The 24782-nt window shown below is 37.8% G+C and overlaps 1 protein-coding gene and 1 pseudogene across 21 annotated transcripts in view; one reads left to right on the top strand and one right to left on the bottom strand.

Annotated features, from left to right (window-relative positions):
• PARD3 (par-3 family cell polarity regulator) overlaps window positions 1-24782 on the bottom strand; it is a 673340-nt gene that overhangs the window by 445284 nt on the left and 203274 nt on the right. The window lies entirely within an intron of this gene.
• LOC113628312 (deoxyuridine 5'-triphosphate nucleotidohydrolase, mitochondrial pseudogene) lies at window positions 5861-8622 on the top strand (annotated as a pseudogene).

Raw genomic sequence — 24782 nt, 5'->3', positions numbered from 1 at the left:
ACAAACTGCAAAGTTCTAAGTCAAGGATTTTGCTTAAAAGATTTTTTTATCACAGTCTAATATATTTTCATCATTATATTTAAAAGAAATCTAATTACGTTCAAAAGAAAAGTGGATGTGCTTGCTGTCACTAATGAGATCTCAGGGCATGAGAATTATTTCAGAAGCAGCAGCTAGTATCCAAGGGTGCATTTTTTTTCATCATTTGCATTAAGCAGAAATTTTATCAGAAGACCAATTAATAGTCAATGTAATAGCTTTGCAGAAGGAGTACTAAATTAAGTGTGTCAACACCGTACACTCAGTGCCTGCCCCTGTCTTGCACTCATCAAGAAAATTACATGAGTGAAGCTTCATTCTCACAGATGATGGCCAATCAATGGCAACTCATGACAATACTCAAGACGATTCTAGTTGTTTTAAACATCTGGTAGAAATAATGCCGTGAAAAGGAGCCTAGTTCCTGCAGATTTTTCACAAGGAAGCAAAAAAAAAAAAAAAAATTGAAGCTCACAGTCTAATATTGTTTTAAATTCTGCATCTATTTTTATATTCTGAAAAAAAATCCCATGTTTTAATGAACCAGATCCATCAGAAACATATACAGAGTCTGTATCAAAGAAAATGACTTTTCTTAAACCACTTTCATTAAAATTAAGCCAATATTATATACTCATATAAGATTACATACTCATATATTATGTATAAACTTAAAGGCCATCAAAATCCTCAAAATTCTACATCATTCTAGCTCTAAAATAACTATGTAATTCTAGCTTTAAATTTCTACAATAATCCAAAACAATTCAGATTTGACCAAAAAAATGAGACTAGATGGTAAGTCTGAAGTGATTTAAATGTTATCCATGCAGGTGGCCAAAAAGAAACAGTTATATCATTTATTGGCTCAAAATAATACCTGCCCTTATAATGCCCTAACCCAGAGGTACTCGAAGTGTGATCCCTGGCCAGGAACATCATCACCATGTGGGAACTCAGTAGAAATGCAAATACTAAGGCCCCACCCAGACTTACTGGGGGCTAGAAATCTACTTTCCCAAACCCTCCAGGCAACTCTAATCCAAAGTCAAGTTGGCAAAGCACTGCCCTAATCTGCAGGTGACAAGAACAAAGACCAGCTAGAGTGTTAAGACGTCCTGTGCTAAACTCATTTAACCCTTATGATGATTTCATGATGTAGCAACTGGTATTCTCATTACACTGGGGCAGCTCTGACTCAGTCATATTAAGCAATAAACCGAGACTCTACAAAGCCGTGTGAAGCCAAAGTTTACTGTTAACCACTATTACCCACAGCATGCAAGGAGGGTGTCCCTCCCTTTCTGCTCCCATAGTACAAATTCATCCACTCAGTAACTCACATAAGCTTTGTGGAAATGGACAGCTTCCCTCAGGATGTAATTTCAGTCTTCTATCACACGTAGAAAACCCCGTATGCGTTGACGCTACCCTCCTCAAAAAACAGGCAGGGTGTGAATTTCAGACAACCACTGGAGTCCTCTTTCATCAGTTCAAATTTTTATTAATTGCTTGACTAAAGAATAACTTAGGGACTTCCATGGTGGTCCAGTGCGTAAGACTCGAGCTCCCAATGCAGGGGGCCTGGGTTCAATCCCTGGTCGGGGAACTAGTTCCCGCATGCGTGCCGCAACTAAGAGTTCCCACGCCACAACTAATAAGTCTACATGCCACAACTAAAGATCCCGCATGTGGCAACTAAGACCCGGCACAGCCGGAATACATAAATAATTTTTTTTTTTGAAGAGTAACTTATGTGTAGCCCATCTCGCAATGTGATCTTTACAATGTGATCTCCTGTTACTGAATCAAGGCCACGTTTCCACAACTGGCTCATCTCTGACCAAAATCCCAACTGCCCCAATCTAAAGGGATGAGGTGAGAGACAGAAGGTAACAGGCACTCCAGGAGTAGAGCTTTCAAAGTGGCCTGAGGCCCCTTAAACTCATGGGATGGGCCAAACACCACCATTGCTGGAAAGCACTTGTCAACAGAGAGAAACACGTGGACAAGATCTCAGTGAGAATCTAAGAACATGGACGTTGAGATGGAAATCACTGATAACAGTTCTATCAAAAATTCATAACAACACCCTTAACTATACACAAGAGATGCATTAAATAAATCACTGTACATCCAAGGTATTTTAAACCAATATAGCTATTAAAAAATATAATCACAGGCATGGAAAGAACAAATGACACACCCCAAAATATTAACATATTGTAGTAAACATCTGATATTGTAGAATTACAGGAGATATATTTTCTACTTTGTACTCCTTTGTTTTTCAATGCCTTACACTATAAGCACGTTTTAATGTAAAATATATATTTATGATAAAATGAAATTAGAAAAAAATACCATAAATAAATTACTTGTTCTATACCTCTAGAACCTACTGAATTTTCAACATATATTGATAGTAAAGTAATTATGAAAAATTGTTTTAAATTTTGAAGTTAACACTTTATATTACTCACTAAAACGCTGAGTATACCAGATGAATACATTTTTGTACAAAGAAGAAAAATAAATACTTTGCAGATCAGAGCAATTACCAATACTCATTTTATCAATAAGTCTCAGGATTCCACTGGGAATAAATACATAGCTTTAATTTTCACTGTATTAACTGAGTGGTTTTCTTCTTCTTTCATATTGTTTTAGACATTTAATGTATTCTTTTGGTTCAACACAATGAATGAGCACATTAGAATTTAAGACCATCATGGAGAAGGACCCCTGACAGATAAACACTTAGTACTGCCAGAACACAGATGAAATTATCTAAAAAGGCAAGAAATTACTAGCCTGCAGTCTAGTTTTCAAACACACAAAAGGAAGAAATGTTTTTAAATTTTTTAACTTATTCCATAAGTTATTTTTCTGAAATTTAGTTATTCAATATTTGATAATAAGAACACAAATTTTCCCAGTCTCCAACGGCGAATGAAACTTTCAAATCTTCGCACAAATTTATAGAACAGGTAACATTACTGAACTGCTCATCAAACAGTTAGGGGGACACCCTCACCGTCAGCCAGTTCCCATCCGCAGATCAATTCAATGAACATTAGGAATTCACAGTAATTTATAAGAGGAAACATGCAGAAACAAGATTACTTACTCTGCTTTGTTTCTTTATTTTCATACAGCCATTTAAAAATAGAACAGAAGGGGCTTCAAAGACAGATACACAGCATTTTTTACCAAACATTATAAGCAGAAACAACATAAATAATCTGCTAGAATTATGCCACATCATTTTTCCCTTGGGAAGATAAATGTTACACATACCGTGTGTATTAAATAATTATGACTGGACATAATCACGGCACACATGAAACGTATGCATCACCGCCAAGAATTCACCTAGAGATTTATTATACTGAGACACATAGCTTTTAAGCTCTGTAAGGAACTCACATGTTTAGCTCTTAATATTACCTAGAAATGCTCATCAAGATTAGGGAGGGGACGCGAAGCACTCAGGTGAGTTTGCAATCGGATGGATTACTACAGAGAGCTGTCTTATTCTCACTGCATAACCTGACACCTATTGCTCAAGTGGCAACTCAAATTAGAATATTGTTTAATGGTGAGAGAAAAAATACACTGTGTGGAAAGGAAAAACATATTTCAGGCAATGACTATGCTTAAAATGGCTAATTAACCAGCAAACTTTGATCATCATTTCTATTTACTGAAAAGTTAGCCTACATTAAACAAAAACTTTCCCAAGACTCGATAAATGTGGTTGTGCTTCTGTGGGCTCTAAAAGCTAATGAGATGGTGACAAGAGTTACACAACAGGGTCGGCATCCTGGGACAGCTCAGTCTCTAGTGATCAAGCACAAAGTCTCTCCATTTGATGTTTTAGGTTCTACCAGTTAGCCAGCCTGTTCTTTAAAAACCTATTTAAAAGCAGTAACATCGATTAACCCTGAAAAGTTTTCTGTAAGTCAAAACAATCTCTTCCTCTCTTCCTTTCATTTTTAAATCTCATTTCCTACAGAAGTTTCTCCAATGTTTAAAACAGCATGAAATTCACTACCCAAATAGCATTAAAATTTAACCTTAAACATAGTGGTTTATGAAAACTCCTCCTCAACACTCCAGCCTTCCAAACAGGAAGTGTCATTCTTCTCTTTGGTTCGAAGACCAAGAACTAAAAGAGTCATAGAAGAGGCACCTTTGATTGGCTTTATTTTTGTAAATACTTTGAACAGGATTGCCTCCTAAGTTTTTCTTTGGTCTCTATCACATCCCAAGTCCTATATCCAGTTCATCACTCTCAGAAGTTAGGTCATCTGAAATAGTCAGGTCTCAATTATTGGGAACAGAATGATCCAGGAATATCCATTATTGGACCTTCCATCCGCTGAGTCCAACCAACCAAACTACCCAAGCATCGATAAAGAGGATGGGCAGGAGCTGGAAAACTGAACTGCAACCATCAGATGGCTCTCATCTCAAAAGTTCCACTTTTTAATGTTTTAGCCGGTATCTTCCAACAATAGAAACTTCGAGCCAATATGTTTTTTCCACACGTTAATTGTGACATCTTTTAAAATCCAGTATCTTGGAAACTGCTGGCAATAGTCCTAATTCCCACATAAGAAACTCTGAACTAGAAGCCCTGTTGGGATATGCTATGGATTTGTCTCAACAGAACTCTGATGGTTCCCTCTGACCTGGAACATTTGACCACAAAGCCTTATTTAAATAAGACAACAGAGGTAACTTTCAATAATTTTCTCTTCTGAAGGTCTTAAGATTTTATGATGCACCTCATAAAGTCGAAAAGAAATAAAACATAGCCCCCTGCCTTCACTTTGTAGAGGTAGAATCTCTTCTGTTTTGAATCCACAATATAAAGTAAGACCAGTACGTGTAAGTTTTGTTGCTGTTGTCGAAGTTGGTTCTCGGAATTGTGTCGGAATCCAGCCCATCCCTGCTTCCCATTGATGCAGCGCTGCTTTTTCATTACATTGGCCGCCATTTTAGCAACAGAACATTTATAGTATCTCCTAAAATGCACTGAATTTACACACTGGCTAGAGTTGGACTTAGAAGGGTTTTGTTATTTTAAAAGATACCCCACGATCCTCAAACAGGAATAGATTTCATTGAAACACTAGAGTTACAAATTTTATCTCAAAAAGTGAACTTCATTGTGTATCTATCTTTGGATGGGTCATGCTCTTCCAGTCATCTCCTCCATGTGGGAAGCTGCTGTGGTTCTCTGACCTCCCTGTGAGAAGGTCCTAGCATCAGAGACTGGACAGCGCAGACATCTGAGCCAGCACACACTTCTGCTTCTTCTGGATGACCATGTCCAGACAGCTCGAGGAGGGGTACCATCCGCCAGACAGAGGTCCACTCCCGTCAGTAAGAGTCACCCCGTTTTCAATCAGCATTGCCAATGACCTAATAATAAGGCGAGAACTTTGCTGGACTTTCTCACGTCTAAGCCAACTTAGTTAAAAGGAAATCCCACAAGTTGTGTGAAATGAGTCATGATTCATTTGTTGATTCCTTAAGAAAAAGCTGGAGCACCTGTAAGTGCTATGGCTGGATGCATAGATGCACATCCAGGAAGATATGGTCCCTTCACGCCACCACGCGACATGAACATCATGGCTGAATGCTCTCCATCTTTACGTATTGAACCAGAGAGAAACTGAATCTTCCCCTTTATATATATATACCAGAGAGAAACTCATTACTTCTATATATATATATATATAAAACTTAAGAAAAACAAGTGTGCCAACTTGGGGCTTACATATTTTACAATCATTCCATATTTAGAGATAATTAGGATTTTCTTCCAAAAAAACAAGTTTAGTGTGCTGGTCTCACCCTGCTCTCTCTCTCTTGTCCCCCCGCTCCCTCTTGGGCTCACGTTCTGCCCTGCCATGCCCTTCTCTCAAGAGGCACAAGTCATCTCCCCCAGCAAGTGGGCCCGGCCTGCGGGGGAGGGCAGCATGCAGCTCCACCTTGTCTGGCTCTCAGAGCACCCCACCACCTGGACCAAGGGGTATGCACGTGCCGTGGGCTATGACCTGTACAGCACCTATGATTCCATACTACCACCTATGGAGAAAGCCTTTGTGAAAACCGACATTCAGATAGCTCTTCCTTCTGGGTGCTATGGGAGACTAGCTCCACATTCTGGTTTGGCTGCAAAATACTTCATAGATGTAGGGGCTGGTGTCATAGCTGAAGATTACAGAGGAAGTGTTGGTGTTCTACTGTTTAATTTTGGCAAAGTCCGAAGTCAAAAAAGGTGATGGAATTGCACAGCTCATTTGTGAATGGATTTTTTTACCCAGAAATAGAAGAAGTTCAAGTTTTAGATGATGCTGAAAGGGGTTCAGGAGGTTTTGGTTCCACTGAAAATAATTAAAACTTTATGCCAAGAAAAGACATTTTAACTCTTGCATACGACTGACGTAAAGCTTTAAGGGAACTTCAGTAAATGGACTGAGAAAGCCTTTAAGGTGTCAAAATAACCATTATTAGAATATAACGGGAAGACCTACTGAAATGTTACGTCAGTGCTGACTGAAATGACCATACCCTTACATAAAGCAGCGCTTCACACACTTGACGCTCCATAAACGATGCGACATAATCCAACAAGACGATGACACTTGGGAGGTACTGTCATCAGACTTCACCACGTGCTAGCGAAGACTTCGGAGAATGGCAGCAAATAACCACTCAACAACCCTCCTGTCCTCCTCAGCAGCCAGGTTCAGAGCTGCGAAGTAACTCACCACAAGCCACAGTGGTCGCCAGACAGGGTTCCTGGGTCAGAATCCGCACAGACGTGGTTGACAAGGGAACCCCAGGCCTGCTCTCCGGTCCCCTGAACCCGAGTCCCCAGAGCGGATCCCCAGGGGCCACACAGGAAAACGATGTGGGGACTGGAGTTCCCGGCCAGGTTCTGCATTCAGAGGAGAAAAGGCCTTTGCCTAAATGTCTCTGAACAATAGAATAATTGCAAAAATGGTGTATTGGATAAGTAGCAAATTCTCAGGGAAACTACAGAGAGGTCAGGGAAGATAAGCAGATGAGGGGGCAGGATGCCTGGCTCAGAGGAACACATTCGATCTGCCGGGATGCGTGTTTTTATGGAACACGCTAATGACAATGGGAGAAAATGTGGGAAGAAATACAAGCATGAAACAAAAAGCAAGAGTGAGACGTGAAAGATTACGTTAATCACGTATTTGGGTTTTAGAAGAAAGGTGATTCTTTTTTTAAACCCCCCACTGAACCAAATGAGTTGTAACACGTAAACAGGCACTGTTCTGTTCAAAAAAATAAGACCCTCACTGTAACATTTACAATTCTATAAAAGACTCCATCAAATTCTGCCGAAGCATACCCAGTGGCTGGCATCTGAGGCTCTGGAAAGATAAAATCTGAAACTGCCGTTTTATGTATTTTACTGCTAGGCTAGGATGCATTTAATGCACAAATGCCAGCAGGCCAGGATACAAAAATTTACTATGATGTGCTTTAAGTTAGTGTTGATTCCAACAGTTTACCATCCATCAGCTATTCTAGTGCCAATTAGCACTTTAAAAACCATGCGTAAATATTTGAAAAACATGTTAGCAATTAAAGGGAGGAAATATTCCACATTAAAATCAGGAAGAGACTTTAAGGTTACAACTTGACGTGAAACATCAAGTTTCACAGCATAACACAAAATGCTATACGCACTCTAAACCAAACATACAACACATAGATCCTATCTAAAATTCAGTAAATGCCAATTATTATTTACTGCTTTCAAAACTAATAGGTCTTCTAACTGAATATGAGGTTTTAAACTTTGTGCGTCATTAACTTACACTCCATGTTAGTGATGAGGTGTTGACAAATGCTTTCAGTGAACTAAGAATGTGAAAAATTCTGAAGAGAGGTAGCTTAGGTTCTTTCTTTGTACTAACTTTTTAATGCTGGCCTTTTTTAAACAACAGGAAAAGTTAGAGTGTCTGGCACATGGCTTAAAGTCAAGCTTTCTTCTTAAGTCATCTAAAAAGAAGAACATAAATGCTTCATCGTTTAAAGACTTTACTTTCTAAGCAGAGTAATCCCCATAGTTAAAAAAAGAATTTTAATATAAACTGAAAGAAACTTAATATGCCAAGTTAATCAATGACAACTCAACAGCCTTTCATAAGGAATCAGGATCCCACAGAACTGGGGCCATTTTTTAAGTATTGAGCTTTAAGACTGGGACAAAAAACTTTTAACAGTAGGAACTGATATATTTTTATCAAGATTACACCGACTCTTTCACCTTTCACAATGAGAAAAATAGCCAAAATCATTAACTCATGGGGAACAATCTAGAAAACTAATAGTAAGATATTTCGAAGGCACTGAGTAAAATATTTGAGGACCTATTAACTGGTTGAAAATGGATACATAGATGCAGTCTTTTAAGAATAGTAATTCAAGTGTTAGCTTTCAAGACATGGACTGTGGTCCCAATCCATTCAAATAGAATGGTGCTGCCACTATTCTACTTGAAGAAAATGTTGGGAAGTTTTACTTATATTTTTAAAATTCAATTAGAAGACAAAATCTTGTATATTGCGTGTATGGGAAAAGGATCTCCTAGGAAAAAACTAAGTCAAAATATAACTGAGGAACAAAACAAAGTTATAGGATCAAAGAATAATGAATACTTCAAGTTTTGCTTTAACTATTAGAAAGCCTTGTACCATATACATGCCTGAACGCTTATCTTGCATTATTATTCTACTATCCTTATTTTTTTCTAATATCCTCAAGATGTTTTAGCTTTTTTGTAATCATATGTATCGTGTAAGGCCACTATGCCCAAATTCAGTGCCATCCCCCATTTTCTGAGAAACGCCTCCACTTACCCGCACACCTACCTTCCTACCACCCATCCAAAGGGGTGGACGCCTGGTAAACACAGGGGTTCTGAGTGGTTCTACTTCAACCCCACGGCCACTGCCACCATCACTGCACCTGCGCCCTCCCCTTCCAGCCACACTGATGAGATCAGAGTTGGACTTTTGATCCAAACTGGACCAACTGCACTATCTCCCCAAGGAACTTGCAAGTGGGACTGAAAGACTGAAAGAGACTGGGACTATCGTAAGGCACATTTAGGGATGTGAGACAGACAAATTATAACATGGAAACAGAGGGGCAAAGAAAGCTGCTCTAGGGGAGGAAGAATAAAGCAGAATTCCAGAAGCAAGAATTCACGTCTTGAGAAGCGGGACTTTTGGTGTTCCTGATGCCGTTCTAGACCCTGTTCCTGTTCTTGTGCTGGTTGAGGTTATGAAGAACCCCTCTGGTACCATCCCAACTACATTCTTCTTACACTAACTTCACTTGGTTATTGTTATGTGGAACATCAAGAAACTCAACTGAATACAGCCTCACATCCTATGTGCAATGAAGGTTTAACATATGTAACTGTGCAACCACTCTTCAATCCCTTGGCTTAAGACCATTTAGATGAACAAAGTTAAAATGTTTGGGCTTTTTCTGTCCATACCTGTTCCAATCATGGACTTCAAGGGCGATAACTAGGCCTCCCCAACACACTCTTTCCCTTCTACTAACCCACAGCCCTTAACTTTTCTATGTCCCACCCGAAAATATCTAGACAAGGATATTTCTGGTTCATAGACTGTCTGTATTTTATACAAAAACTTTCTGAACATATACATGTACCTGACCCCATCCCACCAGCAGGCACGGGTGATAAAGGAAGGTATAATAGTGGATTTAACCTTCTCAGCCAGTAGCACAGCAATGCTCAATGGACCCATTGGTTCACCCGGGACAGAGGAATATCAATCACCAAACAGTAGGTCACTGTTATCACTAGAATGTGATTTTATCTCTGAGTAGTTTGGGGAAGAAAATAGATGAGAATTACTCAGCTACTTGAAAAGTAGGAATTGTGCTTTATTCAATTTTATATCCTTGGCACCCAACACATCATGTAGAATATAGTACATGCATAGAAAATAATTACCAATCAGAATACCTAGAAAATACAAAAGGCATGATATAATCATTATTATTATCATCATCATTATTATTTTGCCAAGACTATTTCTCAATCAAAGAAAGATGCAGACAACTGTGGTATTACTGACCGTATATAATAGATTTGGACAAAGTAAGAACTTTCAAACACACCTCCCTGTAGGGACACATTTCTCAGCTCCTACTTACTTACTGACACATGGGTTGCACATCTCTTTGCTCAAAAGTATGGCTCAAAAGTGAGTCATTATATCCCTCATTGCTACAGTCCAAATGATCTATCACGGCCACATCAGAGGCGCATTTATGACTTGCTTATTCCAAAACCAATTTGAGTGCGTGCTGTTCCAAAGTTTTTGGTAGCTATAGTTCTTAACAGAAATTCTGCTTCATTTTATCAGCCATATGGAATTATAGGCAAGAATCACATTGTAAACTATCATCATTGCCTTGATCTTTAGAACAACCGATAAAATATTTATCGTGCCTACGAACTCATTTCCTCAAAGTGTCAGATTCTAAGTAACTTAGAAATGAGTCCTACCTTCTTTCGGACGGTCCCATGACTCTATAATATGAAATCTGCAAGAGTGTAAAGCTACCTACTGCAAAGACAGCTTCCCTTCCACGATGTCCGCTCACCCCAAGTATACACACTTAGCTTCTATTCCAGTTACACGGAACCACTGATCAATTAAATGCTGCTTCCAAACCCACACATTTTCTATTCCTTCTCCCTGAGATAAACAACTCGTAAAGGATTAAAAGACTTTTCTTTTTTTTCAAAGTCTTAAGTTTCCTGGAGACCCTATGCCAACGCACTCCCTCTTGTCCTTCTTCTGTCCTTGGTCCACATGTCCTCTTAGTACTGGTGCCACACTCTGCCTTTTACTTTTTACTTCAGCTAATTGTGCACCGCTTACCAGAGCTCAATCTGATTGAACTGATCTTATTGACAAAGTAGTATTTTCAAATGATCTAAGATAAAAAGGCTTGTAGGCTAATTGGTACAAACTCGTTATGATTTTCTATAACCCACGGCTTAGGGGTCTTGCCCTCTTATCTGTAACTGCTAAGTACCCACGCATTTTTAGCCAAGTGTCCTAAACTCTACAGAATTAGCCAGAGATGTTTTTTAAGCCCAATTTTATTTGAAACTGTAAGCGCCTGGAGCTTTCACAACACTTTCTAAAAGAACAGTGAAACACTGAGTTGTAAATTCTACCTGAGTTGCAATAGTTACCAGTCAGAATAGACACGTACCAATGAAAGAAAAACAAGATTGCTACCTTTTTAACATCCCAGCAAGTCAAGATTCCTTAAAGTGAATGCCCACTCCTCAATGTCACAATTTCCCCTGTAAATCATTATTCCACAGTTTAATAAATAGACTTACTCACCAAACAGAAAGACACGCAATAACTGGTGAAAAGGACGACTCCCAGGACAGCAATATAACCTGCCCTTACTTAGTGGATGAGAACAGAAGTGATTGTAACAACAAAAACGCACTCGAGAGGCTTCTACCGCTTGTCAAACTGAGGAAGAACACAATGGGTGTATTTAAGACGATCCTGGGAGCTGAACTGAGATCCTTCATGTTGTATAGAAACAGGCATTTAGAAACAGTCCGTGAAGAGAGTTTTCTTATTTAACAAACTATCTTTTACAAAGTAAAGAATTTTAAAAGTTTGAATTGGAAGCTGACATAGGTCATGTGCCTTAATTACGTGCATGATGAAATCTAGTATGTCCTACTAATTCAAAATAGTGGTAAACGTTTGGCTTCCCAGGCGAAAGAAATTGCTTAATTTCTAAGACTTAAACATGAGAAACCATAACTAACCATGATTCGTGAAGAAGAATCAGAGTCCAAAACAGAATTTGGGGAGATTTTTTACAAACCTTTAGAAGGCTGACTTTACTACATCCTGAATATTTTTTTCATCTGCTTCTATACTGGGGTATTGGCATATAGCAGTAATATTTCTCAAACCCAGAACAACTGTTGTTCAAATCTAGGCCATGCAGAAAAAGTTAATGATACCACAGATACTTACCAAAAGCAAATACTTTTATATATGTTAATTCTAATTCTAATGCTTAAAGAGTTTAAGGGGTTGTTACATGCATAGGACTTGATAATGAAGAAAGGACACAAGCCTAGTACAATGTCACAGAAAACCAAAAGGATCTACTAAATGGAAATACATTCATTTCTTTGGTTTCCCCCTTCTAATGCATTTTTTAACATTTATCTTTTTAATCCATGAATCAGTGAGGACAATATTTTGCTATTTATGGGTACAAAACAGCCCTGTCCTAGGTATACCAGGGTATACTTAAGTATGTAACATCACAAGATACAGTAAATTTACTTTACTAGACAGTATAGCATAGTAGCATTAACCAGAGATATACTTCAATTAGAAAATGCTTTAAAATAACAAAGTCAATGAACATCTGACTGTACAATTTATTCTGTCAAATATAAATGTTTGTCAGTGTATGTGTGTAAATTATACTGTCAGTCTCAACACAGCCGAGTGCTTTTGTAAGCTGCAAAACAATAAGCAACTCTCTAAGGGGTGTACCAAAAATTTTCCAGAACACGCCAGATATCTGGTCAAAGATAAGGGATAAAAAAATTTTTTTGATACATGGCTCTAGTATTAAAAAACAATTCCTATGTTTGAAAGTCAGTGTCAACAGATGCAAGAACTTCATTTTAAAACTTCCAGGGAGACAAAGCCTTTCAAGAATGGGGCCAGAACCCTGCAATCTGGTTTGGGGGTGGGGGAGTGGTTAGGGAACGGCAGAAAGCACACATGCCCAAGTTCTTTTTACTCCTTTTTCTTTTGAGACAATGGTATTAAATTTTAATCACGTTTTCATGAGTTCCAAAGGATAGCAAGGGGAACAAAGTGTCAGCCCTCTTTGAATGTGTTGAGGCATTTGCAACAAACTCAGCTTTTTCATGCAAAACAACAGAATTTGAGGTCAAATTAGTCTCTATCCTTTCCCTCTGGGCATGTAGTCAAGTTAGGACTCTGTCAAACCACTATTTGGGGTAAAGTTTTAAAGGAAAAAAAAAAACAATTCTTGTGGTAAAAATAGGTGGCACTGCTATTCAACATTAAGAGAGCAACAGCTGAGGTTCCGATCCTGAGAAAGGGGCAGGGACCAGGAAATATTCTTGATTACTGCAAATTTCTGATGCAAATTACACTCTGTCTCCAATCTTGGGGGCAGTGAGGTGGGAGGAGGAATGAGAACGAGATGTCCCCTTTACCACCACCCCAAACATTTTGTGTTGCAGGCGTTGAATTACTCCAGCCTTAATCTTCATTCACCATGGCAATTACAAAGGTGAAATGACTGGAATCTTATCTTGCTAAAAGTTTACCAACTGCTTTGCATTTTTCCTCTAATTTCGCATCAGTGTCATCAGATTTCTCAGTTTCAATTTCTACTTATCCTTATCCAAAATCATATTCATTAAAACCAGGTACAGGGTGGAGGCCATGCTGAAATGTCATCCTCCCATCAGACAGCCTAGTAATCGGTGAAGCGCACTTAGGACCATTGGTGGAGCTCACTGCATCTCTGCTCCGAGGACAGGCAACCAGGACCACTTGCTTACTCTATAGGTCCATTTCGGTTTTCCATCTTCCAAGTTTCTTATCAGAAATTTTAAGGGAGGATTACCATTTAAGTTTTTTTTTTTTAAGTCTATCATTTCTATAACTGTTAAAACCATTTTGCGAAACCAAGCAGAACGTAAACAATTTCAACCAAATGAATCATTGTTTAACTTCAACTAATGCATCTTTCTAGTTCTGTGAACACCAGGTAATTCTACTCTATACTAACCATGACACTGCAATCATTCAACCTTCTAGATACAAGCATATTTTGTATCACCATTCTTTTAGTTACCCAGATTATAAACCTAATACTGTAATATGTTAAGGATAGACAACAATGACTCTTTGGGGGTTTTTAACATCTTGAAAATTAGAGTTTAAAACACGTGCTGGAGCCACAGGGCTCAACAGAAGCACTTACATATTACTCCATAAGATATTATGAGGCATTTCACAAATTCTACATCCAATTTCTATTTAATAAAACAGTCAATTCATTAGGAAAAATTGTGCTAATATGAGAATATCGAACACTGTGTCTTATATACGGAATCTGTATATACATAAAAGTCATACCTGTCTCCAAAAATAAGGTAAATCAGCATTACAGTAAGGTAAGATTAAGAGCATCATGTAATATCCTGATGCCCAAAAGGAATAAGAAATTGCATTTTATAATGGAAAGAGCTTAAACTTCAGAGGACCATGTATCTGTCAGCTGATGCTCACCTTGGAGGATCCGTCATCTTGGACTATTGACCTTCTTTATCCATGAAATGATGTTCATAGTTTATAAGGAGAAATTATATATATAACAATTAATTCATCCTCTGGTAGGCAGGCTGCATACACCCAAATGTTAGCCTTTATATTCATACATAAATAAATGTTATTTATCTATTTAAAATATAAAAATAAATGCTACAGGGGCTTCCCTGGTGGCGCAGTGGTTTAGAGTCCGCCTGCTGATGCAGGGGACATGGGTTCGTGCCCCGGTCCAGGAAGATCCCACATGCCGCGGAGCGGCTGGTCCCGTGAACCGTGGCCGCTGAGCCTGCGCGTCCGGAGCCTGTGCTCCACAACAGGAGAGGCCACAGCGGTGAGAGGCCCGCGTACCGCAAAAATAATAATAATAAATAAATGCTACCACGTTAGTTACTCAATATCCTTGCCAAACTCCTTCGTCACTAACCGAACCCCGATTTTTTCAGTATCTGTTTGTTTCTGATAGGCTATGTGACTTCTTGTCATTTGATTTCATTTTCCGGATTTGCTTAGGGAAGAACAAAGAACTCAATTCTAGCACACAGGTCAGCAGATCAAGTCTTCCTAGGGCTTTGGGGATGGATTTTGAACTAACGTTGCTGGAATGTGCGGGATGGAGCCACTACAGTGCTTCTGCGATTCTGGGAAGAACCAGCCTAGACGTTGAGGATGACAGAAAAGAAAGAGCTGGGTCCCTCATAACATTATTGAGTTACATAATTAGCAAAACCTCACACGCTATTTTAGGGTATGTGATTGTGCAAAGTACAGATTCTCCATTGTTTCACTCTCTCTTGAGTGGCTTTTCTATTATATGCATATAGGTTGAGTAGATATTTGGGATGCTCATGTCCTGTGAGAATAGATAAACACATTTTATTATCTCAGTCTATAATTGCAAGCCATTAATATGATAATTTTTCATTTATTGGTGGAATAAAAACCACCAACACTTCTCAAATGCTCACTGTAATTCATTCATTTCTTACAACAAGGTTACGAGGTAGGTACATCTCTTATCCCCAATTTAGAGACAGGTCAACTGAGGTCCAGAAAAGCCAAGTAACTTGTCTAAATGCACAGAACTATTAACTTGATGAGCCAGGATTAAGTTCAGGAAACTGGCTCTCCAGCCCTCTCAGTATTGTTAAGCAATACTGTCTGTCAAATGAATAGCATTAAAATAAATTTAGACCATTAGTGATATTAATTGCTGGCCAGAAACCCAAGATAATTTATTGTCCAATTATACCCAATTATGAGAGCTAGTTTAATTACATCAAGACAGTTCTTCATCTGGTCACTATTGAAGACCATATGGCCAGATAGAAGACATAACATTGAAAGATTTAATCCCATTTTTCTTAACTCAATAAACAACTTGCTCTTTAACAACTTCTGTGTTGTAATTAGTTTATTCCCGATTCTTAAAATCTGAGTTTTTAGAAAGTGATTTTGATGCCTAGTACACCTGGGAACCTCTGCCTCAGGTAATTATGGATGACCTTCACTTTCAAACACGAAAGGACAATGGTCCCCTTCTTTACGTGTGTAAGCTCACAACACTACTTAGATCACCAGGTCTGGTGTGGGGAGACAAACTTCGAGAAATGCAGGATTCAAATTATCATGATAATTGGCTTTTCCTAACTTGTCCCATTTTCTAAATGGCAAAAAATAAAATAAAATAAAAATAAAAGTCATGATTCAACTATTTTTCCACTTTATCAAAAGGAAAATACCAACCTTGATTTTTCAATGATTAAACAAAGTCCAATGAACTGACCGTTGACAATCCAACATCCATCCTGGGGTCACCCCAGGGATAAAGCAAGGAGGGAGCTCTTCTTACTATGGGGGTGGGGGTGTGGATTTCAAGGCTCAGTCAACAACCCCCTGCCGTGTGGGTAAGGAACAATGCCCAGCCCTGTCAGTGCCATAGCGCAGAATGAAATTTTCTACGTTGCAGAAAGTTTTGAACTATTTTTTTTCAGAGACTGACAGATAGAGCTGTGCATTCTTGAAAATGATGTGAACGTAACATGAAGCACCCCTGAGGGACATTTCTATACAGGTCGTTATAAGCATCTACAAAGAGGCTTAATCTTATAACAAAACACAGATTGCGACTAATTCCACAGATTAAAATCCTTAAAAACCAGGTCAGGGTCACGAGTTGGCCCTTCTGACAGGCAAGTGCAAAGATATCCTGGGGGAGACAAGGTGTAAACTCAGGGGGGTAATGAGTAAAATGTATGGTAAATACGTTATTCAGGAAATGCAGTGAGAACATCTGACCCAAAATGGTAGAGAAAGTGGTGCAGAATGGATCATAAGGCAAAATTTACTTGTGTAATATCAAAACAAAGAAAAAAACAGGCTTTAAACATGAGGTGTGTGTTTTCTTTTTCCTACATGCGTTTTTGCTTTTGCAATGTAAAGTATCACATAGAAGTCCCACAGTAGTTCATTTATAGTGTTCTATCTAGATATTAATTAACCAAATTAATCCAAGAGTTTTTGCAATTGGTACGTCCGTCATGCATCCGGCCAAACAACACACAAGATGCTGATCTGATGGCTGTAAAGCCAATATTGCTTTAAGACAAGAACATGTCTTTAAATGTTATTATTAAAACTTTTTTTGTACTATTTTAAGGGGTAAACTTTTTTTAAAAAATTCTAGAACTGTTCAGATACTTTCCGGATGCTTTTTTAAAATGTATTTTAGGATAAAATTTAACTTCTCTATTTATAGTCACTTCCTCCATAAAGACTTGGAAATAAAGAGCACTATAGACTAGTTAAGAAAGATTGCTACACAGGAAACTATCAGGAAATGCAATTTATAGCTGTTAGTACAGTGCCCCACGCAACGAAAACAAGAATCTTGCCAATCCAACCTTCCCTGAACACAGGGTTGCTAGTTAATGTGAAAACAGGGTTGCTAGTTAATGTGTAACAGAGAAAAAAGATATTCAACAGAGTCTGAATATCAGGGTCTGTAAGGTACTCCTGTTACACCATGAACTGATTTAGTATGTGTTCTGAAAACGAAGTACTAATCTACTAAAAAAAATTCAAAACACAATGTCAATACAGATAAGCACTCGTTTTAAAAATAGTGGTAAAGAATTGAGACCATTTTAAATTAAAATAGTAACTAAATATGGGTGTGTACATATGTAGGAATGTTTGCTTGGGTGTAACGAGTATTATGAAAATTTAAATCACCAAATCATTTCTGAAACAGTTTTAAACCTTAAGAAGACTGTGTCCTTTGACATTTTCTTTTTACACTGATTTGACTTAACATTAAACAACTGGTCTGGTCAGAATTTCAAACATTCAGAGGCTAAATTCATCCACGGAGTACGAATCGTTCATTAACACAAATACACAGAGATGCAAACATCAGTTATGTACTTTGACAATTTAATCTAATTTTAACATTTCCAGTGGCTTTTAAAGTAGTAAGAGCATTATTCGTTTAAACAATAAGATAAACACAGGAAGAGCAGAAACCAGCAGTTACAGCTGGACACTAAGCTATCAATATTTTACCAAGAAGCCTTGCACAATAGACTTGACATTTCCAGATTTACGCTCCAGCCATCTGTCCTCAGATGGTGTGATATGTGTCACTGTTGAGGGGCTAGCTAGCAAGCACGATTAGTTTACTACAAAGTATAATCGAGTTCTGCCTGTCTCAGAAGTACGGATAGGTGGGCTAAGAGGGAGGGAAACCAACTGTCTTCCGTTCACTCTGCGCTTCTCTTCCAGTGGAGCCATCAAAGAGACACCATCCCTCAGCCGCCCCTTCCAGGCTCCATCGGTCACCACCAGGACCAACCTTCCAGTCTGTTATCGATGCTTCCTACTGAATAGAGGAGTTTCAGGAACTACCTTCCCAAAAAACCTGCATTTTATCCTGGCTGGGACTATCACTGGACGGAAAAGTGAAATCAAAATTCACCCAGCTGAAGTTAGTATTACAGATGTGAATGACCTTCTCCACCACGATGATCACACTTTTTTTTTTATAGTCAACCAGTGTTGTAGGAATCTTGTCATTCATTATTGGCAAAAGAGACACCTATGAAGAAGTTTTAACTCATTATGATTTTAAATACTTTTGTTATGAATCAAAACCTTGTTCAATTTGAAAGTGCCTATACAATAAAAAAGAAAACTTGTTTCTCTGATAATTACACCAGAAAACATAAATCATATTTTTAAAATTTTAAAGAAATAAAGGGGATTTTATTTTTCAAAAAGCCTCTGACATTTTCATAAATAATAAAACTCTGAGGTCTAAGAATAAGAATAATAACATAATAATATAATAACAGAGACATACAGCTGAGGGGCGGCAGAGCCAAGGGTAACCCACTGTGTTCTTCCCAGATGCAGCAATTTGCAAGTTAAAGAACAGAGACACTGGAGTCAGATGCTAAAATCCTGTTCCAGAACCTGCTCGCTGTTTGACTTCGGGCAATTAACCTCTCTGAACTTCAATTCCCTCAGCTGTAGGAAGGACGCACTCAAATGTCAATTGCCCAATTCCCTTCCGAACTTTTATTTCTAATAGTGTTGCATATGAAATACTTCAACTGACACAGGCAATTACATTTACAGTGTGTCCTATTACCTCCAGATTAAAAACGTTAATAAAACCTTCCAAAAACAAAGAATCATTCCTTAGGATGATTAATAATTAACAGGTATTAATATTCAAAGCTAAACTCATCATACTACTTTTCATACTATCTAAAAATATATGAAAACTTTTTAAATGCCAGATAAACGGTATTCTATAAATAACAATCTACGGTATGACCAAATCATTCCCAGAGCTCTTCTGAGCAAGCAAAGACAGTAACACAACGTTAGCCAAGTGCAAAATAAGAAAAGCTTTACTGCCTTAAGTTTTAAACATCAGCATATGGAAACTATAGAGAAACTGGAAAATCCTTTTACAGAAGAATGGGGTGGGGGAGGGGCTGATCTTATACCACAAGAAAACTCACACACATGTTGAATTTAGTTTTGATTTTCAAATCATGAGGGAGAAACTGACTCAAAACAAATATGCAATGCTATATAACACTGCATTATAAGTGACAGTAATTTTTTAACAAGTCACCATCACTAAATGCTACCAAAACTTTTAGAAAAATTATAGTATCAGAAAAAATGGTGAAATTAAGTTCATCCATACCTGAATGAATGAGGATTAACTGACCATTGATTAAGCACGCCTTCCCTTTCTACTCAGACAACTAGAAACAACAGGTGAGATTATAAATATTTTCCATACCATTATTAAAGGTTTTACATCTTGCTAAAATAAAAATAGGAACAGGTGATTCCAGTGCCACCAATACATATTTTTGCTTTCCTCAAACAGACACAAAAAATAGGCTCAGATGAAATTTTCTAAAAATAGAATAACAACACACATGTATCTAATCCTTTAAGAACTTCATACTTGAATTCCAAAAGTTGCTTCCTCTCCTAGTTTTAGCCAAAACTCTCAAAAATATACTCAAAATTTTACCTGTTGTTTGAGTTATTTTATAAACAACTCTGTTGGTTTACCACAGTGCTTAGCAATGTTTTCCTTCTCCGTGGTGAAGATGGGCTACAAAGGACTATTCAGGAAAAATTAAGATGTGAGGGACTGCTTTTGTTTCCACCCAAAACTCCAATCGGTTATTAAGTTCCAAACTGTGACAGGGGCATAGTAACTTATTCTTACAGCTAGATGAATGTGAATTAAAATTAGCACCCCTCTTCAGATAGTAAAACGTTCAATTCTGGGATTCTATGAAAGGTAGCACAGAAGTAGGTTTTAATTTTTTTATCCTCACGCCTCAGTGAGCAAACTGAGTTGGCAAAGCTCGGCTGCCACGTGGGACCCAGGAGTCGTTGGCTTTTAGATTAATTATGATGATGATGATGATGAGGTGAACAGCTAACATTAATACTGCACTCGGTATAGGCTAAGCATTGCTCCAAGCCTGTTACGTATACAATTCATTTGGTCTTTATAACCCTGCGAGGTAGCATTAACATTATAAATCAGCTACTATAAAACATAAACAGTTACAAGGCTTCCTCTCCACCAAAAGGTAGCAAAACTAGCAATAATTTTAAATGACAAAGCAAGAACCCTATATATTTGGGAAATAAAGTAAATGACACACCAAAGAATAATAAACCAAAAGAACAGATGGAATGGAAACTTTTGTTGGAGAAAGCAATGACTGATTCAACTAAGAATGCTAATGTCCCTAGCAAAACTGAACCATCAGTTCAACTTTTTGGAACACTGGGTTGTGAAATTACTCTCTTGTTTAATGTACGAATTCATATTTGGCCAATTTGATGTGCATCACTGGTATAAAGTTAGCTCCTTAGGTAAACAACAATATTTGTTGTTTTTTTTTTAAGTTCGCTAACAGGAAAAATAATACAGGACTCCATATTTAGTGAGAGAATGCAAACAATACTATTATGCTTTATCTAGTAAGAATATCTGGCCTTGCATTACCAAAGCAATGAGAATTTACACAAAGAAAACACATTTCTCAAACTGATACATGAGTGTACGAACCACGGATTATGAAAGCAAACAACTGTTAACTCTGAATACCATCTACAATTTTTTTGCATTATCTTGAAAATATTATTGATGCTCTAAGTAAGAAAAAGGTTTTGTTTTACTTACAAAACTAATTGATCCAGGGATTTTCCCAAGTAAGAAGGTAATTTGAAAAAAATGCAATAATATGAGTTGAGATGAACTGAGTTGTGACTGAGTTCATCTTAGCCTAACCAGCATCGCATTCGTGGCTTTGCTGCTCTCTGCTTCTCCTCTCTTACACAAGAACTCATAAATGATTTTTTTTCTTTTTAACAAAAAAAGATAAACAAAACATAACTACTAGATGTAGTAGTAAAAGTAAATGATAGTGAAGCTGTCTAATCTAATGATGCAAAGTGATATAAAATTTACTTTGGTGGTAGCATTTTTTTAATAATGGTTTATTTTATATCCTATTTCTATACTAAAGGCAGCACTTAATGTTTTCTGCCTTATTTAAGATATTTTGTGGGGGTCATTATATCACACACCGGTATTACAATTTTTGGAGATTTAAAATAGTCTGTAGTTAATATCAAGAATTTCAAGGATCTATTATAGTTGTGGCTTAGAAGGATTTCACAGCATCAGCTTCTGTGTAGTTTCTGGATTCAATCTGCTTAGAGCATCCACTTTTCATGAAACACTACCAAGAAGTATAACTTTAACAAGGAGTTCTCCAAGAGGTCTTTTGACGTTATGAAGCCATTTGTTTTCCAGTTAGGTAAGGCTTGACCATTTACATTTTGGATTAATATTTTTATAAGTAACTTCCTTTGTATTTGCAATTTTATCCTGATAAGTCAAATTAGCATATAATACATCTTATAAATGTTAACATTATAGAGTAATATAATATATCCTTTAAGAATTTGAAAGCTTTCTTTTCCACTAAATCAGAATCTGCAAAGAAACAGCAAGACAAGGAATAAGCACTGCTTTTTCAAGCTCTGCAGGTGATTTTTATGTGTCATCTTGAATAAATGAGTCAGTTTTAAAGATGTTTGGGAGTTTCCTGGTGGCCTAATGGTTAGGATTCAGGGCTTTCACTGCCATGGCCCAGGTTCAGTCTCTGGTCAGGGAACTGAGATCCCATAGGCCGCACGGCGTGGCCAAAAAACATACATATTTTATATAAATATAAAAATAAAAAAGTTGTTTGACAAGAGGGTAAAAGATAGGGCCTCCCCAAATCTCAACGCGTTCGTTTCAATGGGAGTCCAGGGTAAAACACCTTAATGACAAAAGACTATGCTTGAAACACACAGGCTGGCTTAGGTGCTACAGAGGAGAGGGCTACAGATCCAGAACAAAGCAGTGCCCTTTGCTCGTCTCTGGCCCCTCTTCCTACCCCAAGTCTACCCATCCTGACCTCAGAGAGGTGGTTGGTTGCTTTGTCTAACTTTCTCTCATCTGCTCTGTACCTCTTTCAGCTTTTAAGAGCTCGTAATAGCCAAATCAGAAAAAATCTTTAAAAATGAATTCAGGTCAAATGAAATCAACCACAGAAACACATTGCATTTATGACTTTACATTTTAGGGCAAGAAATTTTTGAAGAAGACTATCTGACCAGAGGGGTGGAGGAAAGAAACAAAAAAACGACAAAAGCATTTTGGGACCATATGAAATGAGAGGTAACCAGTCGGTGGTTGGTTTTCCTTTCAGCCCTCATCTCACCCCAATTTCATGTTTCACTCCCTGACTGCACTCATCAGAACTCTATTGAAGGAGACGGCTGTGCGAATTTATTGAAAACCAAAGAAATCACTACAGAAACAGTCTCCAAAACCCAAAGAGAAGCCTGTAAGCCGACCAGTGTCAAGATCTGAATACTAACATGTACAAATCCAAATGTAGACACCTCCATGATCAGTTTAGTTACAGTGGTATGAGTCACCGTATAGCTTCTCTGCATCCAACGCATAAAAAGGAAAGGGAATCTGGTTTTCAACATCATACTCCCTCTAAAACAACTTGCAATCAATTAATGTTGTCAGCAGCAAAACTCAATTTTCTCCCCTGCGTGCAGAGGTGAACACTCAGGACAGACTGGTAATTCCCGTTGAGAGTGTGGCTAAGTGTTTCTAAGCAACCTTGCTCCATCATCTTCCCTGACAAAAACAAGGGAAAGAGTCTGAGCTGAGGGCTGACGGAGCTCTGAATACTAATGTAAGGAGGGGAGCTTCCTTACTGACTTTGGGGAGAGAAACACAGGAGCAGCTGCTAGCTGTAAATAAATTCTAATTAAAATGGTGTGCAGCTCCTACAGCTGAACCCAAGCCCACTGATGAGGTTCCCTCTGCAACTGTCCAGCCATGTGAGCTGGACTCGTTCATATACCTGTATATTTAGTTTAACAAATGATTTGTGTGTGTTTTCTGGAAATTACTGGGGGGGAAAACCTTCCAAACATGTCCATTTATTTGCTGTGGAATTTGTTTAATCCTCTTAGGAACATTTAGACTGACAACATTCTTAAATTAGCATCTTTGCCCAAGAAACCTTTCCAGTCACATGCACTGAACTATATGACAACCCAGAAGCAAAATTTAAAACGTTTCAAACCGCTGGCCATGCTGGGAACACCACACAGCACAGCAGAACGAATCCAATTTGAATGAGAATCAAGGATGCTTTTCTCCTCACACCCTTTTCCTCCTCTGCACAAATCCATCACTCTCTGTTGCTCTTGTATCATCCCCTACCTATAAAATGGGAATGAGAAATAACTTTTTCCAATAAAAATGCCATAGAACTAGAATAAACTTTTTAAAACTGTAACACCTCCTCAGAATACTTTAACTACTATTCAGTAAAAACACCACAGAAAATTTTTGAAAATTTGAAAAAAAAATTTTTAAGGGAATTTTAAAGGAAAATAATTTTTAACTGAATCGTATTCTGGGCACATTGAGAAGGTTCTATTTAGAGGACTTCTACAGAGTTTTTTTTTTAATAAATAACCTATAAAAATATACCCAATATTCATTAGTAAATCTTTATTTCTTATTTTTAAAATTCTTAAGACATGCCAGTTTTCTTAAATCAAATGAGAAGGTATTCCTGTGGCAATGAACAATAAAATTACCAAAGAAGACACTATAAAATGGCAAAAGCAACTCACATTTTGCCAAGTGCTATGCCTTCGATTCACAATTATCATCTCACTTTAAGCTGACAGCCCTGAAGTGAGTTCTATTAATCAGCCCGTTTAACATATGAAGAAACGAAGGCTCTGGGTGGTCACATGTTATGTACTAGGTGAAGCCAGGATTCAAATCCAGCTTCTCTGTCCACACAGGCTGTGCCCTTACCAATTCACACTCATATTTCCAACTTCTCAAACGCACTCAACCCCTGAGGTAATGTACATGTCTTACGTTTCTAAGAGTATTAGGATGTACCCAAGTACACGTATTAATCAGACTTTTATGTGGGCAAAATTTTTATTTTCCAATTTTTCTGAATCAGTTCAGGCTGAATTCCTATTAGTTATGAGGAGAAGTATGAGGTAAGGGGAGGGGGGAAGATATGCCAGACATATACAATGCCAAGAGATCTGCTTAAACAAGAAAGCAAAGTATTAAATAAACCACTTTAGCAACATCCTTTTCAG

Source organism: Aethalodelphis obliquidens, unplaced genomic scaffold, assembly GCF_003676395.1.
Source record: "Aethalodelphis obliquidens isolate GAN/ISIS:26980383/991018 unplaced genomic scaffold, ASM367639v1 scaffold23, whole genome shotgun sequence".
NCBI lineage: Eukaryota > Metazoa > Chordata > Mammalia > Artiodactyla > Delphinidae > Aethalodelphis > Aethalodelphis obliquidens.
The sequence above is the reverse complement of the archived record's forward strand: the minus strand, read 5'-3'. Positions and strand labels throughout refer to the sequence as shown.